At 37.0% G+C, this 12,412-nt stretch overlaps 1 protein-coding gene across 8 annotated transcripts in view; it reads left to right on the forward strand.

Moving 5' to 3' along the window:
• The window catches only part of ZNF385B (zinc finger protein 385B), a 337,178-nt gene that overhangs the window by 222,132 nt on the left and 102,634 nt on the right, over positions 1 to 12,412 (forward strand). Inside the window, exon 1 of one of the 8 annotated variants that reach the window (XM_043894308.1) lies at positions 1,906 to 2,532. The exons of the other annotated variants lie outside the window; for them this stretch is intronic. The gene's annotated coding sequence lies outside the window, so the exon portion shown is untranslated. Of the gene's footprint in view, positions 1 to 1,905; positions 2,533 to 12,412 lie in introns of those variants that run through there. 8 annotated transcript variants of the gene reach the window in all.

Raw genomic sequence — 12,412 nt, forward strand, 5'->3', positions numbered from 1 at the left:
AAGATGATGCTGTGAAAGTGCTGCACTCAATATGTCAGCAAATTTGGAAAACTCAGCAGTGGCCACAGCACTGGAAAAAGTCAGTTTTCATTCCAATCCCAAAGAAAGGCAAAGCCAAAGAATGCTTGAACTACTGCACAATGCACTCATCTCACACGCTAGTAAAGTAATGCTCAAAATTCTCCAAGCCAGGCTTCAGCAATACGTGAACCGTGAACTTTCAGATGTTCAAGCTGGTTTTAGAAAAGGCAGAGGAACCAGAGATCAAATTGTCAATATCCGCTGGATCATCGAAAAAGCAAAAGAGTTCCAGAAAAACATCTATTTCTGCTTTATTGACTATGCCAAAGCCTTTGACTGTGTGGATGACAATAAACTGTGGAAAATTCTGAAAGAGATGGGAACACCAGACCACCTGACCTGCCTCTTGAGAAACCTGTATGCAGGTCAGGAAGCAACAGTTAGAACTGGACATGGAACCACAGACTGGTTCCAAATAGGAAAAGAGTCCGTCAAGGCTGTATATTGTCACCCTGCTTATTGAACTTATATGCAGAGTACATCATGAGAAACGCTGGGCTGGAGGAAGCACAAGCTGGAATCAAGATTGCCGGGAGAAATATCAATAACCTCAGATATGCAGGTGACAGCACCCTTATGGCAGAGAGTGAAGAGGAGCTAAAAAGCCTCTTGATGAAAGTGAAAGAGGAGAGTGAAGAAGTTGGCTTAAAGCTCAACATTCAGAAAACTAAGATCATGGCATCTGGTCCCATCACTTCGTGGCACATAGATGGGGAAACAGTGGCTGACTTTATTTATCTGGGCTCCAAAATCAACTGCAGATGGTGATTGCAGCCATGAAATTAAAAGATGCTTAGTCCTTGGAAGGAAAGTTATGGCCAACCTGGACAGCATATTAAGAAGCAGAGACATTACCCTGCCAACAAAGGTTCGTCTAGTCAAGGCTATGGTTTTTCCAGTGGTCATGTGTGGATGTGAGAGTTGGACTGTGAAGAAAGCTGAATGCTGAAAAATTGATGCTTTTGAACTGTGGCATTGGAGAAGACTCTTGAGAGTCTCTTGGACTGCAAGGAGATCCAACCAGTCCGTCCTAAAGGAGGTCAGTCCTGGGTGTTCATTGGAAGGACTGTTGCTGCGGCTGAAACTCCAATACTTTGGCCACCTCATGCAAAAAGTGGACTCATTGGAAAAGACCCTGATGCTGGGAGGGATTGAGGGCAGGAGGAGAAGGGAACGACAGAGGATGAGATGGCTGGATGACATCACCAACTCGATAGACATGAGTTTGGGTAAACTCCGGGAGTTGGTGATGGACAGGGAGGCCTGGCATGCTGCGACTCATGGGGTCGCAAAGAGTTGGACATGACTGAGTGACTGAGCTGAACTGAATTTGTTCTGTACATCATTACTAAAGTGTTTGCCATGGTTGGCAAATGTGCTACAACTTGCACAATGAAAGGTGTAAAATCCTTCCTGCATTTGCAAGCATCAGTCATTTTTAGTTTCTTTCATTCAGCCAAACACTCAGTAAGCTAACGCGACAGTATCAATGACCATCACCTTAGCAGAAGCAAAACAACCATCTGGTCATAGCCACACTGTGTAACCTGGACATATCAGAGGCCTTATTCTTCTGATCATATGGTCAGAGGTCACTAGAGGGAGAATAGAATTAGTTATATATACAAATAAATATATCATTTTAGTTCCAAGCCTACACAACTGTTAATTTCATTATGATAATTCTCCCATATACGTGAAATTAGATTTTTGAGTTGAAATGCATAAATATCCCTATTAGTGGTATCCACATCAAATTATCTGCTTTAGTCTTTTTAAATTATATGTTGTGAATATTTTTTAAACCTAAAATTCCACAGAAAAGAAAACAAGTTTTCTAGGTCTAATGGTATGCAAATAAATTATTCAGGACTGGCAGAATATAAATAAAGTTCATATTTTGAGAACACTTTCCTTTTTTAAGTAAAAAGCAATTTCAAAATTTTAGTTGCCCACCTAGAAAAGAAAAAAAAAAAAAAACAGTCCTTTCAAGTCAAAGTGATACCAAAAATTCCAAATTGTTACAATAAGTACATATTCTAAGAGAACTAAATTGCTTTGTTGGAAAGGATAGGTGGGTGTCAGATTATTTGGTTTAATTTTTACCATAGCAGAGTGGCAGGTACTGAGTAGCTGGGAGATACTCAGAAAAATTACAGGAAAGAAAGTAAGTGTCAGTCTTTTAGGATATATTTGGCTCAGTGTCGTCAGAAGGTAGTATGCCCTCTCCCTGGAATCAAGTTGCAAGCACTACCCTCAGTAGTAATTAGAGCCAAGGGGCAATTACAGGACGTGTGATTTGTTCCGACGCACTGTGTGTCGGCTGTTTCCTTAGCACCATATTTCATGGGAGCACAGGTTGAAATGATGGAATTATTTATCTCTCAGTCTTCTACCTCGTACAGTGCTCAAGTGCAGAAGTGAACGTGAATTGTAATCTTAAAAACCAAGGTAAGCATTGCCGACTGATCTGCCTTTACACCTCTGGGAGCTTTTTCATGAAAAATATGACAAAAAATGTAAAACAGTTAAAACCAACTTTAGAAAAGGAAAAATGTATCAGAACTAGAGTAATGCTCTAATTTTGTGACTCCCCCAACCAATATCACCCTGGCATATCTGACTTGTTTTATTTAAATTGTTGTACAGGAAAAAAAAATAAATAAATAAATTGTTGTACAGGGTCACTTTGATAAGTATAATAAAGATGTGACAGACTTCCCACATTTCCTTTGTGCTGATGAACTATGCTTTCTTTTTCTTTTGATGTTTGTTTCACATTTTTACTAGGTAAAAATATGATTCATATTTAATCCAAGTATGTTAGAACCCTTTCTCTCTCTCTTTCCTATTATCTTCAAGAAGTATATTTAAGCAGATGATTGTACATGCTCAAGAATTCACATTGAGATTGATAGAATACTGTCTGGTAGCCTGTAATAAAATTGAGTAACATGGGTGATGGAATTATTTATCCCTGAAGATCACTTTTTCATCAGGAAAACATGGGATAATTGTAATCCATGTAATGGTTTATTGTCCCTCTCAATGAAAAGTTATAGTATTTGTATAACCCAAGGCACATGGTGAATTTCTGTAAAAATGTATCATTAAATTCTGTGTTAGATTTAAGTTCTTAACTTGCCCCATTCTGTCATGTGGGTGGCAGATAGTATTGTGTGAGCACATTTTAAAAAACCCTCAGTTGTTGCAACTGACATGATGGCTTTTGACATAGTTGGAGATACAGCCTTAATTGGTTTGTCTTGTTATGGGGACAAGTTCATCCTGATATTGGCAAAATCTTGCTGTTAATCTTTTGATTTATAGAAGCAAATATTGAAAGTGAAATTAATATGCTTCAGCTGCAAAATAAGGCAAATGACAAATTTTATGAGCTCTTTCTAGTTTTCTGGCAGTATTGCAGTGAGAGAGAGACAGAGATGAGAGAGAGAGATAGGCACATACAGAGTCAGAGACAGAAAATTTCAGAGATATTAGAGAGCTAAGAGAGATGTGAGAGGCAGAAAAGATAAACAGATGGGATGGGGGTGACTAGAGAGACAGAGCAAAGTCAGATAAGAGAACAACAGAGGACGTGGGTATTAGAAAAAGAGACTCAAGTCAATCGAGGTTTGGAAATAGAGATTGTGCAATTTGGGAACTTTGGATTCTTTTGCCTTTCTTTAACTAAAATTTCAACATGCTTTGTCATATTAAATGCATGGAGCACTAGATCCATTTTTAGGAATGTTTACTTTCCATTTGTGTCCTTTAAAGCAAAGGGAGCTTTAAAAGGTTGTTTGAAGTTCAGAAGAGGCCAAGAGTCAAAACAAATATTCTTCTAAAAGAAAATATTTCCATTCCTTTGTTGCCTTAGAAAGCAAATCATTGAAAAGGAAAATGATAAAAAAAAAAAAGAAAAGAAAAGGAAAATGATGAGTGCTGTGATTAAATTCCCTACTTTCCGTGTGGCTCCTTATTAAAAGAGTGTTATGTTTTTGACTTTTGGTGTTCACTGGGGGAGTGAGAAAGAGTCATTTGGGAAGCCAGAAAGAAATTCCAAAGAATGAAAACAGTATAAAGGTACAGGAATAAACATGATACCGGGGACAGTCATAGTCATTTATGATGACTCACTGCCAGTGCAGAAACTCCTTGGGCTTTCACCAGAGGACCTAATCTGATGCTGTTTTGCATATCACTTGTGCCCCAGAAGCTGCCTGTATGACTGAAGCAAGTAGCATCAATCTCTAGGATGTCTGGACAGTGGCACAGTTCCAAGAAATCCGGCCAGGGGTTTGCCACTCTGTTCAGTGCTAGACATGCTTTGGAGAGCGAGCATCCCCTGGGTCGGAGGAGTCCCTGTGTTTCTCAGGATGAGGGTGTCTCCCGGTTGCCCAGCTCCTTTGTTTGAAGGACTTAGATGCCCTGTTCCTGCTCACACAGTTTTTGTCCTGCTTGCCTTCATTCTTTATAGATTTCTGCCAAATAATTGAAGATGACAAAGAAGTGAATCATTTTAGGAGTGAGATGTTGGGAAATTCCAAATAAGGCATTGGTGCCAATTCTAGTCCACTTGGCAAAATCCAGCCAGACTTACCACTGTTTCTTCCCTGTCCAAATCTCCCTCATCCTTTTCCCTATTCTAACCTCACTGTTGCCCCATTACCCAGTTTCTGCTCATCCTATCCCTTGCACGGCCAGGTTTAGTCACCCCATACCGGTTTCCACAGGGACAGAATGGTGGCTTTCAAAACTGCTTACACAGGTGGAATACTTATAGTGCCAGGTGGAAGCCACCTCTTCTGCACCTGGATAAAAATGGCTTCTGACTGACAGAGGACCAAGAGTGGCCTTGTCCATGATGGTCACCGTGATTATAATACTCCGCTAGAATTTTTTTCTGAATTCTCTTCAGTGCATTATGATTATGGCAGCCATGACATATGCATGCAAAAAGGGAACAAGATTTTAGTGCAGTTTTTACTGAAATCTTTATTCCCAAATTGTGTTTTTTAGGAGCCTGTTAACTTTTCTTTTTAATATGGGCACCGGGTTTTGAATAGCTTTGAAATGTTTGGTTAATAGTTAAGCTAAGGAAACCTTTTTTTTTCTACCAAGGTGGGAGTAGAGAGCACTGGCAGAGCAAATATTAACTCTGTTTCTTTAAATCGAGCAAGCTTCTGGGAGAAAAAATATGTTTTAAAAAGGGCAATTAAGTAAACCATTATTCTTTCCCCCTCTTTGGTTCTTACATGTAGATAGCCTAAACACTGAATGCAAGGACTGAAATTCTCTGAAACTGGAGGGCAAAGCATTTTGTGTCCTGGAGCTATAGAATTTGTAGCAGCAGCTCGGCTGTGTGGGCCTCCTGAGTTGCTGTTTGCAGTCCCTTCAGGCGGGCCCTTCCTGTGAGCTGCAGAGGAGAGGCCTAGAGATAGAGCCAGAGGCCCCAAGGCCCTGCTGCTTTGATCTGTTCCAATAGAAGGTTAGTTGCCACTATTTGGAAAAATGTGTCTTTTCAGGTAGAATTTTTGTTTCAATTCTGCTAGAAATTCAGTATAAAAACCACCACCAGAAATGTGTGTACCTCCTATATGAAGCTATTTTAATTAGTTATATTGATCCAAGCAGTATGATTTAAAGCATAATTTGAATAGGTTTTGTTGTTTGCTTCTTTCCCCCCCATTGGGAATATTAAAATAATTATTTAAAATTAGGTGTTGTAACCAATCTTCTGCTGCTCTTTAAAAGGGGAAGAAATGTTGGCTCTTGGCCACACTGGCTTTTCTCTTTCGTTTAATTTCTTCCATTATTCATACTAATAAAGCCATTAAAATTAAAATCTCATTTAAAAATGAATGCTTCTACAGTTCAGTCTATATACAAAAAAAAAAAACAGCCTGAATACTAATCTATTTTAATTTGTTTAAAATGTAAAGACTTCAGTATATGATTCCTGTACATCTTTGTACAGACAAATATTTGAAACAGTGTCTCTGGGCAATGAGCTCTAAATTCTACCATTAGGCAGTTACCATGCTGGATTAATTTCTCCTAATCCCATTTTCCTCATGTAAGATGAAGGATAGACTCCTAAATTATGTTTCCTGCTAAGAATTTATGAAATATAGTTCTTCTAGAAATATTCAGCAGTTTGAGAAACACAAGTTTTCTTTCCTAGGAAAGTTTGTATTTTGAGGTAAGTTTCTAAAATAAGTCACATTGCCAGTAGGTCCCTAGCATGCCACAAAGGGAGAGCAAGGAGTTCCTTGGCATCCTGTAGCAAAAAAAGCGTCAGACCTCATGAAAGCATCTTGACGCCATAGACAGGAGTCGCCGAGCAAATGGAGCTCAGGACCATCTCCCTACGTCTTATTTTGCCAGAAAATTTCGTCAGGCTGCTGACCTCCCAATCCAGTCTCGACCTCAGACAATTTTAGTAAAGCCCTGTCTGGAGATAATTTTGGCTTCTCTAAAGACTTAGTAACTTAGGAATGAAGCATATGACATTCCCTTTTGATAAGTCAGGTGTATTAAAAACTATTTCAAAAACCTTGACAAAGCACCTGTCGGAACTCTGTTTTCCTTTCTTGGAGTTTCCTTTTGTGCGTGGTCATGCTAATAATAGTGGGTTACAATGGAAGAACACTACAACCCGGGCAAAAATTATTTAAATTAGCTTAAAGAGGACAATTGGTTTTTAAGATTTTTTTGTGAATTAGTTGTCTTCTTTACTTAAATTCTGTAATTCTCAGATTTTTTTGATGCCGCTTTAAAAAAGGATTGCAGCTAATGAAGTATGTCACACGTTTAATCAAATTATATTTTGTACTCTGTAGTACGTAAATCTTACTGATTTTTTTTTTTCAGTGTTTAAGACGTTCAGTGCATGGACAAAATACTCAGATATAAATAAACCAACCCTGAGCTGTATGTATTGTTTTGCTACACATCCAAAAAGTCATCCCTTGCATCTTAGTGCAAGATTCATCATTTTGTGTAGAAGCTGGCATATCACTACTAAGCCCAAAGGACATTGTGGCTTAAAATCTATCATGATGTGGCTTCACTGCTGTTTTGTGATGCAGCACTTCATTATTGCTTATAAACTTCAAGGTGGTACTCAGAAGGATTTATTTTTAAACTCACCATTCTGCCAGGTTGCTGCTACTGTTGAAGCACTTTGGAGGAAACCCTGAGCTGCCCCAAGGGAGATTCAGGCATAAAACTGCCAATTGTCAGGATTTTAAAGACTCAAGAGTTCTAAGATACACATTTTTTCTCTTTGGCATCACTGGATTCTATGTCAGTCTCCTCTATCCACTTATGAAATTCATCAAGGAAGCATCAGTATTAAAGGGAACTTTTATTTTCTCACAAATCATTCTGAGCAAAATCAAGCTGGTGGTAGAAAAAATAACTTTAAAAACCTTATTTATCCTAAAAATATACAGACTTGACAGTATTTGAAGATGTTCTTATTGAGGAATTTTTCCTGTATGTATCAAAGTGTTTACTAAAACTAATAATATGAAACACATTGCTTTTTAAAAATTTCTACTGAAATGTAACATAGAGAAAAGTGCACATATTGTAAATGTACAGTTGAATGAATGTATACAGACATGCACACGTGGGAAACAGAACTACAAACTAAACATCTCCAGCGTCCCAAAAGTCCCTTTCTTGCTCCTTTCCAGTCACCACCGCACCCTAACCTCGTCCTACTCTTCCTACAAGAATAGCCAGGGCTCTAACAAACAGCATAGATTAGTGTTGCCTGGTTGTGTCCTCTAAGTAAATGCTATCATACAGCATGTTGATGTGCTTCTTTATTTTAGTTCTTTTTCTCAGCATGACATTTACAAGATTTATTTGTTGTTTCATATCACCATATACCATTTTTTCTTATTTTTTTTCTTATTGCTATATTCCATTATGTGAATGTTAGGTTATGTGAAGATACCAGAATCATTCTTTTTATTGTTGATGGGTTAATTGGTGAATTTTCAGTTTGGGAGTATTATATACAGTAGTGCTATGAATATTCTTGTACAGATCTTTTCCATTAGGTATAGACTTACAAGTAGAAAATTGCTGAGTCATGGCATAAGTGTGTATTCAGTTTTAGTAGACATTGCTAAATTATTTTTCAACATAATTTTAACAATTTACACATCAGGTAAGAGTTCTCAGTTCAGTTCAGTTCAGTCGCTCAGTCATGTCCGACTCTTGGCGACCCCATGAATTGCAGCACTCCAGGCCTCCCTGTCCATCACCAACTCCCGGAGTTTACCCAAACTCATGCGTACCATATTCTCCTCAGAGCTTGATAATCTTCTTTCTTCCTTGTAACCATTGAAACAATGGTTACAACATACATTGTAACAATGGTTACAATGAGGTATGAAGCAATATCTCATAGTTTAATGAATATCCCTAATGACTAATAAAGTCAGGTGCTTTTCATATGTTTATAGGCCGTTTTAATGTCTACTTTTGTGAAGTGTCCATTCAAGTCTTATGCCCAGCTTTCCTATTGTGTTCTTTTTCTTACTGATCTGTAGGAGTTCTTTATTCTAGATTCAAGTCCTTTGTCAGAATGTGTATATTGTCAATATTATCTCACACTCTCTGAATGGTCTTTCCATCCCCTTGATTGTGTCTTATCCTTACATTCTTATTCTTAATAAAGTATATTTATCACTTTTCTCTTTTATAATTATCACTTTTTTGTTTACTGTTTAAGAACTTTTGCTTACTCCAAGGTCACAAAGATGTTCTGCTTTCCTCTTTACTGTTGACCTTCTGATCCAGAAACAGTAAGAATTCCTGAGTGCCTAAGCAAGTTTTAAGTTTTAACACATATTTCTATGCTTTTTGTTTATGCAGTCCCTTTCACCATTCTTCCACACCCACCTCTCAAAATATTAACCATTCCTTAGGTTTATCTTAAGAGATAGTTCATCTATGGAAATATTTATGAACCCAGCTCCTAACCAGATCTAGTTTCTTTCTCACTGGAGCCTCCTTAAAATTTTGTTAACAATATATGACCACTGACATATCTTGCCTTTTATAAGTATTGATGGATTTAACTATTTATACTCTCCAGAGATATGGCATAGTGTCAGAGGTATAGGAATGGTTCCTAACTACAGTAACTGAAGCTTAATGAAAACTTGATAGGTGTTAGGCACAGGATTAAGTACCTTGTATAGAAGAATCTCCATTAGTTCTCCCACCAGTCCTACAATGCAGGTATAGAGGTATACAGAAGTAAAATCACTTGTCTACGGTCATGCAGCAAGAAAATGGTAGACCTGAAAGTCATCAGTGTTCTCCTCAACAGGTGCTTTTAACGTGTACAAAGCAGCATTGCCTAAAGGGTTTGCCATAGTATCATGGTTATCCCAGGCCCCTGTGAAAATAAAAAGGATTCATTCATTCTCAAATTGAGGGGAGAAGTTATATCTCCCTAGACATTCATACCTATCAGTGTATTAAAAACTCCAAGATGTTTTCCAGCAAAGACCCATTTCAGACTGTTGAAACCAGCATCTTCTCTATATATTTGATGACAAGAATCTTTTCCACATAACTTTATAAATAGCCTACTTTTCGGAATAATGGCATGGGCTTTAGGGTTAAACAGACAAGAGTTTGGATGCTGGCCCTGCCACATATTAAATGACCTTAATCGCTCTAAGCCTTAGCTTTCTCAACTGTATAATGGAGATAATAATGCCAACCTCATAGAGTTTTGTTATAATTTCATAAAATAAGGGCCACAGATCACTAGCACAGTACCCAGCATAGAGTAGAATCTCATTAAATGGTAGTTATTATTTTTTTTATTATCTCTTAGCAAGTAAAATAAATTCTGTCTGACTCAATTTATACTCCCTATCAGCGCTATGCCTGTACAGTTGATCTTCTATAAATATTTACTGAATTAAATAATGCTGTTATTTATGGAAGGTTATTTTTAGATACATGTGTGATGGACATGGAAGCCTAGCATGCTGCAATCCATGGGGTTGCAAAGAATTGGATACTATTGAGCGACTGAACTGAACTGATAGAGCATTAAAAAATCTTATATATTTTAGTTATTTCAGTATTAATACTACATTAAGCTCAAATAAAAGTTTTAACTAATTCCTCCATGCAAAGGAAATCCAAGATTTTAAATGTCTTAGTTTGCTGATAAGATGTTGCTGTCTAAAACTAGAGAATGTATCTATACAACCGAGATATCTTCAGATATTCAATTCTGTTACCATAGCATAGTAGTAGAAGCAGAATTGAGCAGTCAAATTTCCTGGGTTTGAATCCTGGCTCCTTTTTGTACAAACTATGTGAAATTGGTCTTAACCTCTTTGTGCCTCAGTTTCTCATCTATAAAATAGGCTTAGTAATAGTAGTTTGTTCATTGGATTATTGTAAGTACCTTTGTGTACATAGTTGTGCATATGGTCATGTAATATACATTAAATATATATTTAATAATAATATATAAGTGATATGTGATCAAATGATGTAAGTACATAATTTTATATGTAAATGAGTATATATGGATATGGTATATACTTATATGTGTGTAGACATGTATACACACATATGTAATCTGCTAAGGATAATGCCTAGTATATACACTGTAAAAACGTAAAAAAAATGCCTAGTATACTACACTGTGTGGCCTTTTCCGAAGCATAATCCTTTATCAGTCACATACACTATTCACATTGTTCCCTCCTCCACACTTTGTTTCTAGTTTTTCTCACATGGCAGACTGATGAAAGAATGGAAATAATGAGGGAAGGAGAGGAGGAGCTATTGATTGGTGATTGTCCTGGCAAAAGGGAAAATTACTCAACATAAGGGGGAACAAAGCTAGAAAGGAAATAAAAAGAAAAATCTGAGTTTAGTGGAAAATCTGAAATGCTGCTCATTTTAATTTCTTTAAAGAAATCTTTGTGAATTCTATAACCAACATTACCTCTACCTAATAGATTTTTATAGTACATGAACTCTTTTATTTCAGTACTCACTAAAGCAAACATACATATTGATAATAATGGCATCAGAAGGAACTCCTGCTACAGGTTACAGATGTAGATTTGATTTCATTCTGTAGATGCTTCTCCATGCAGATTCTCTTTGACTCTGGCATACCCTCTAAAAATGAGGTGTTTTGTTTGTATTTTGGTATATAAAGAAGAACCTCTAGCTAAAACCTGAATAGACCTTCAGAGGTCTATTTCTAAAGGTCAAAGACTACAGTAGTCATTTCCAGTACTACCTGGTCCTCAACTGAGGTTTTATTGTGCTGGATTATAACATAATCCATTGACATAATAAGGCACCTATTATATTACAGAGGCAGTAGTGAGTTGATTTTCACATATTATTGATTTCACAGTACAATGAATACAACTTGGCTTTTACCATCAAAATGAAATTTATGAGAGAGAGCTAATTGCATTCTTATGGGAGAATATATGGACGTGTGGAATTTCCACAGTAAGAGTGGTGACTGTTAGATCTTTGGGGTGTTCAAAGGAATTTGATATAAATAAATACATGTATATTTATAGTGATATAAAAAGCCTTATTTTCAAATAAGGTAGATCCCTATTATGGCTTGATTTATTATGATGTATATAAGATTATATCCTAAGCTTTGAGATGAAAATACACATAGGAAGTATTTTACATAATATTGCCAAATCATTGGTATAAAAGACAGTATTGGCTCTGTCCCATGAGAATAGCATCATAATAGGAACATTATACCACCCTTTGTGTTGAAATACCTGCTCATTATATTTTCAATCTCTTTGTTCCTCAGTGAGTCCTTGAGTTTTAGAAAAATTAAGCATTTTCTTGCAGGGTGCAATGCATTTTGGCCCAATTGCTGCTTGTATCTCCCACTGCCTTTTGGGCATCCTGAGGTGAGGAGAAATGTTCCCCAGCAACAGCAGCAGCAGCAAAATCTGGAATAAGATGACAGAGGGGGTCACAGCTCAAACTAACTTGTGCAAAATGTGCAGTTTATTCCACTCATTTTCCGTTTGCAGAAACATCCTTTGAAGCAATCAATTTTGGTAAAGTGATATTAAAGAGCAGGTTTTAAAAGCGAAAACAGCAAGGCTGAGGTGAGGGAATTGATGAAAGCATAGTTAATATTTATTCAGAAGATCTACCAGTACTTTAAAACAATCTGTGTTTAACATGGCAAATTGTCTGTCATTAAAATGCTAATGAAATGGTAAACAACTGCTAAGTTTTTTATGCTAATGAATGGTGGCAGCTAAGTAGT

The sequence above is a fragment of the Cervus elaphus genome, chromosome 33, assembly GCF_910594005.1.
Source record: "Cervus elaphus chromosome 33, mCerEla1.1, whole genome shotgun sequence".
Classification (NCBI taxonomy): domain Eukaryota; kingdom Metazoa; phylum Chordata; class Mammalia; order Artiodactyla; family Cervidae; genus Cervus; species Cervus elaphus.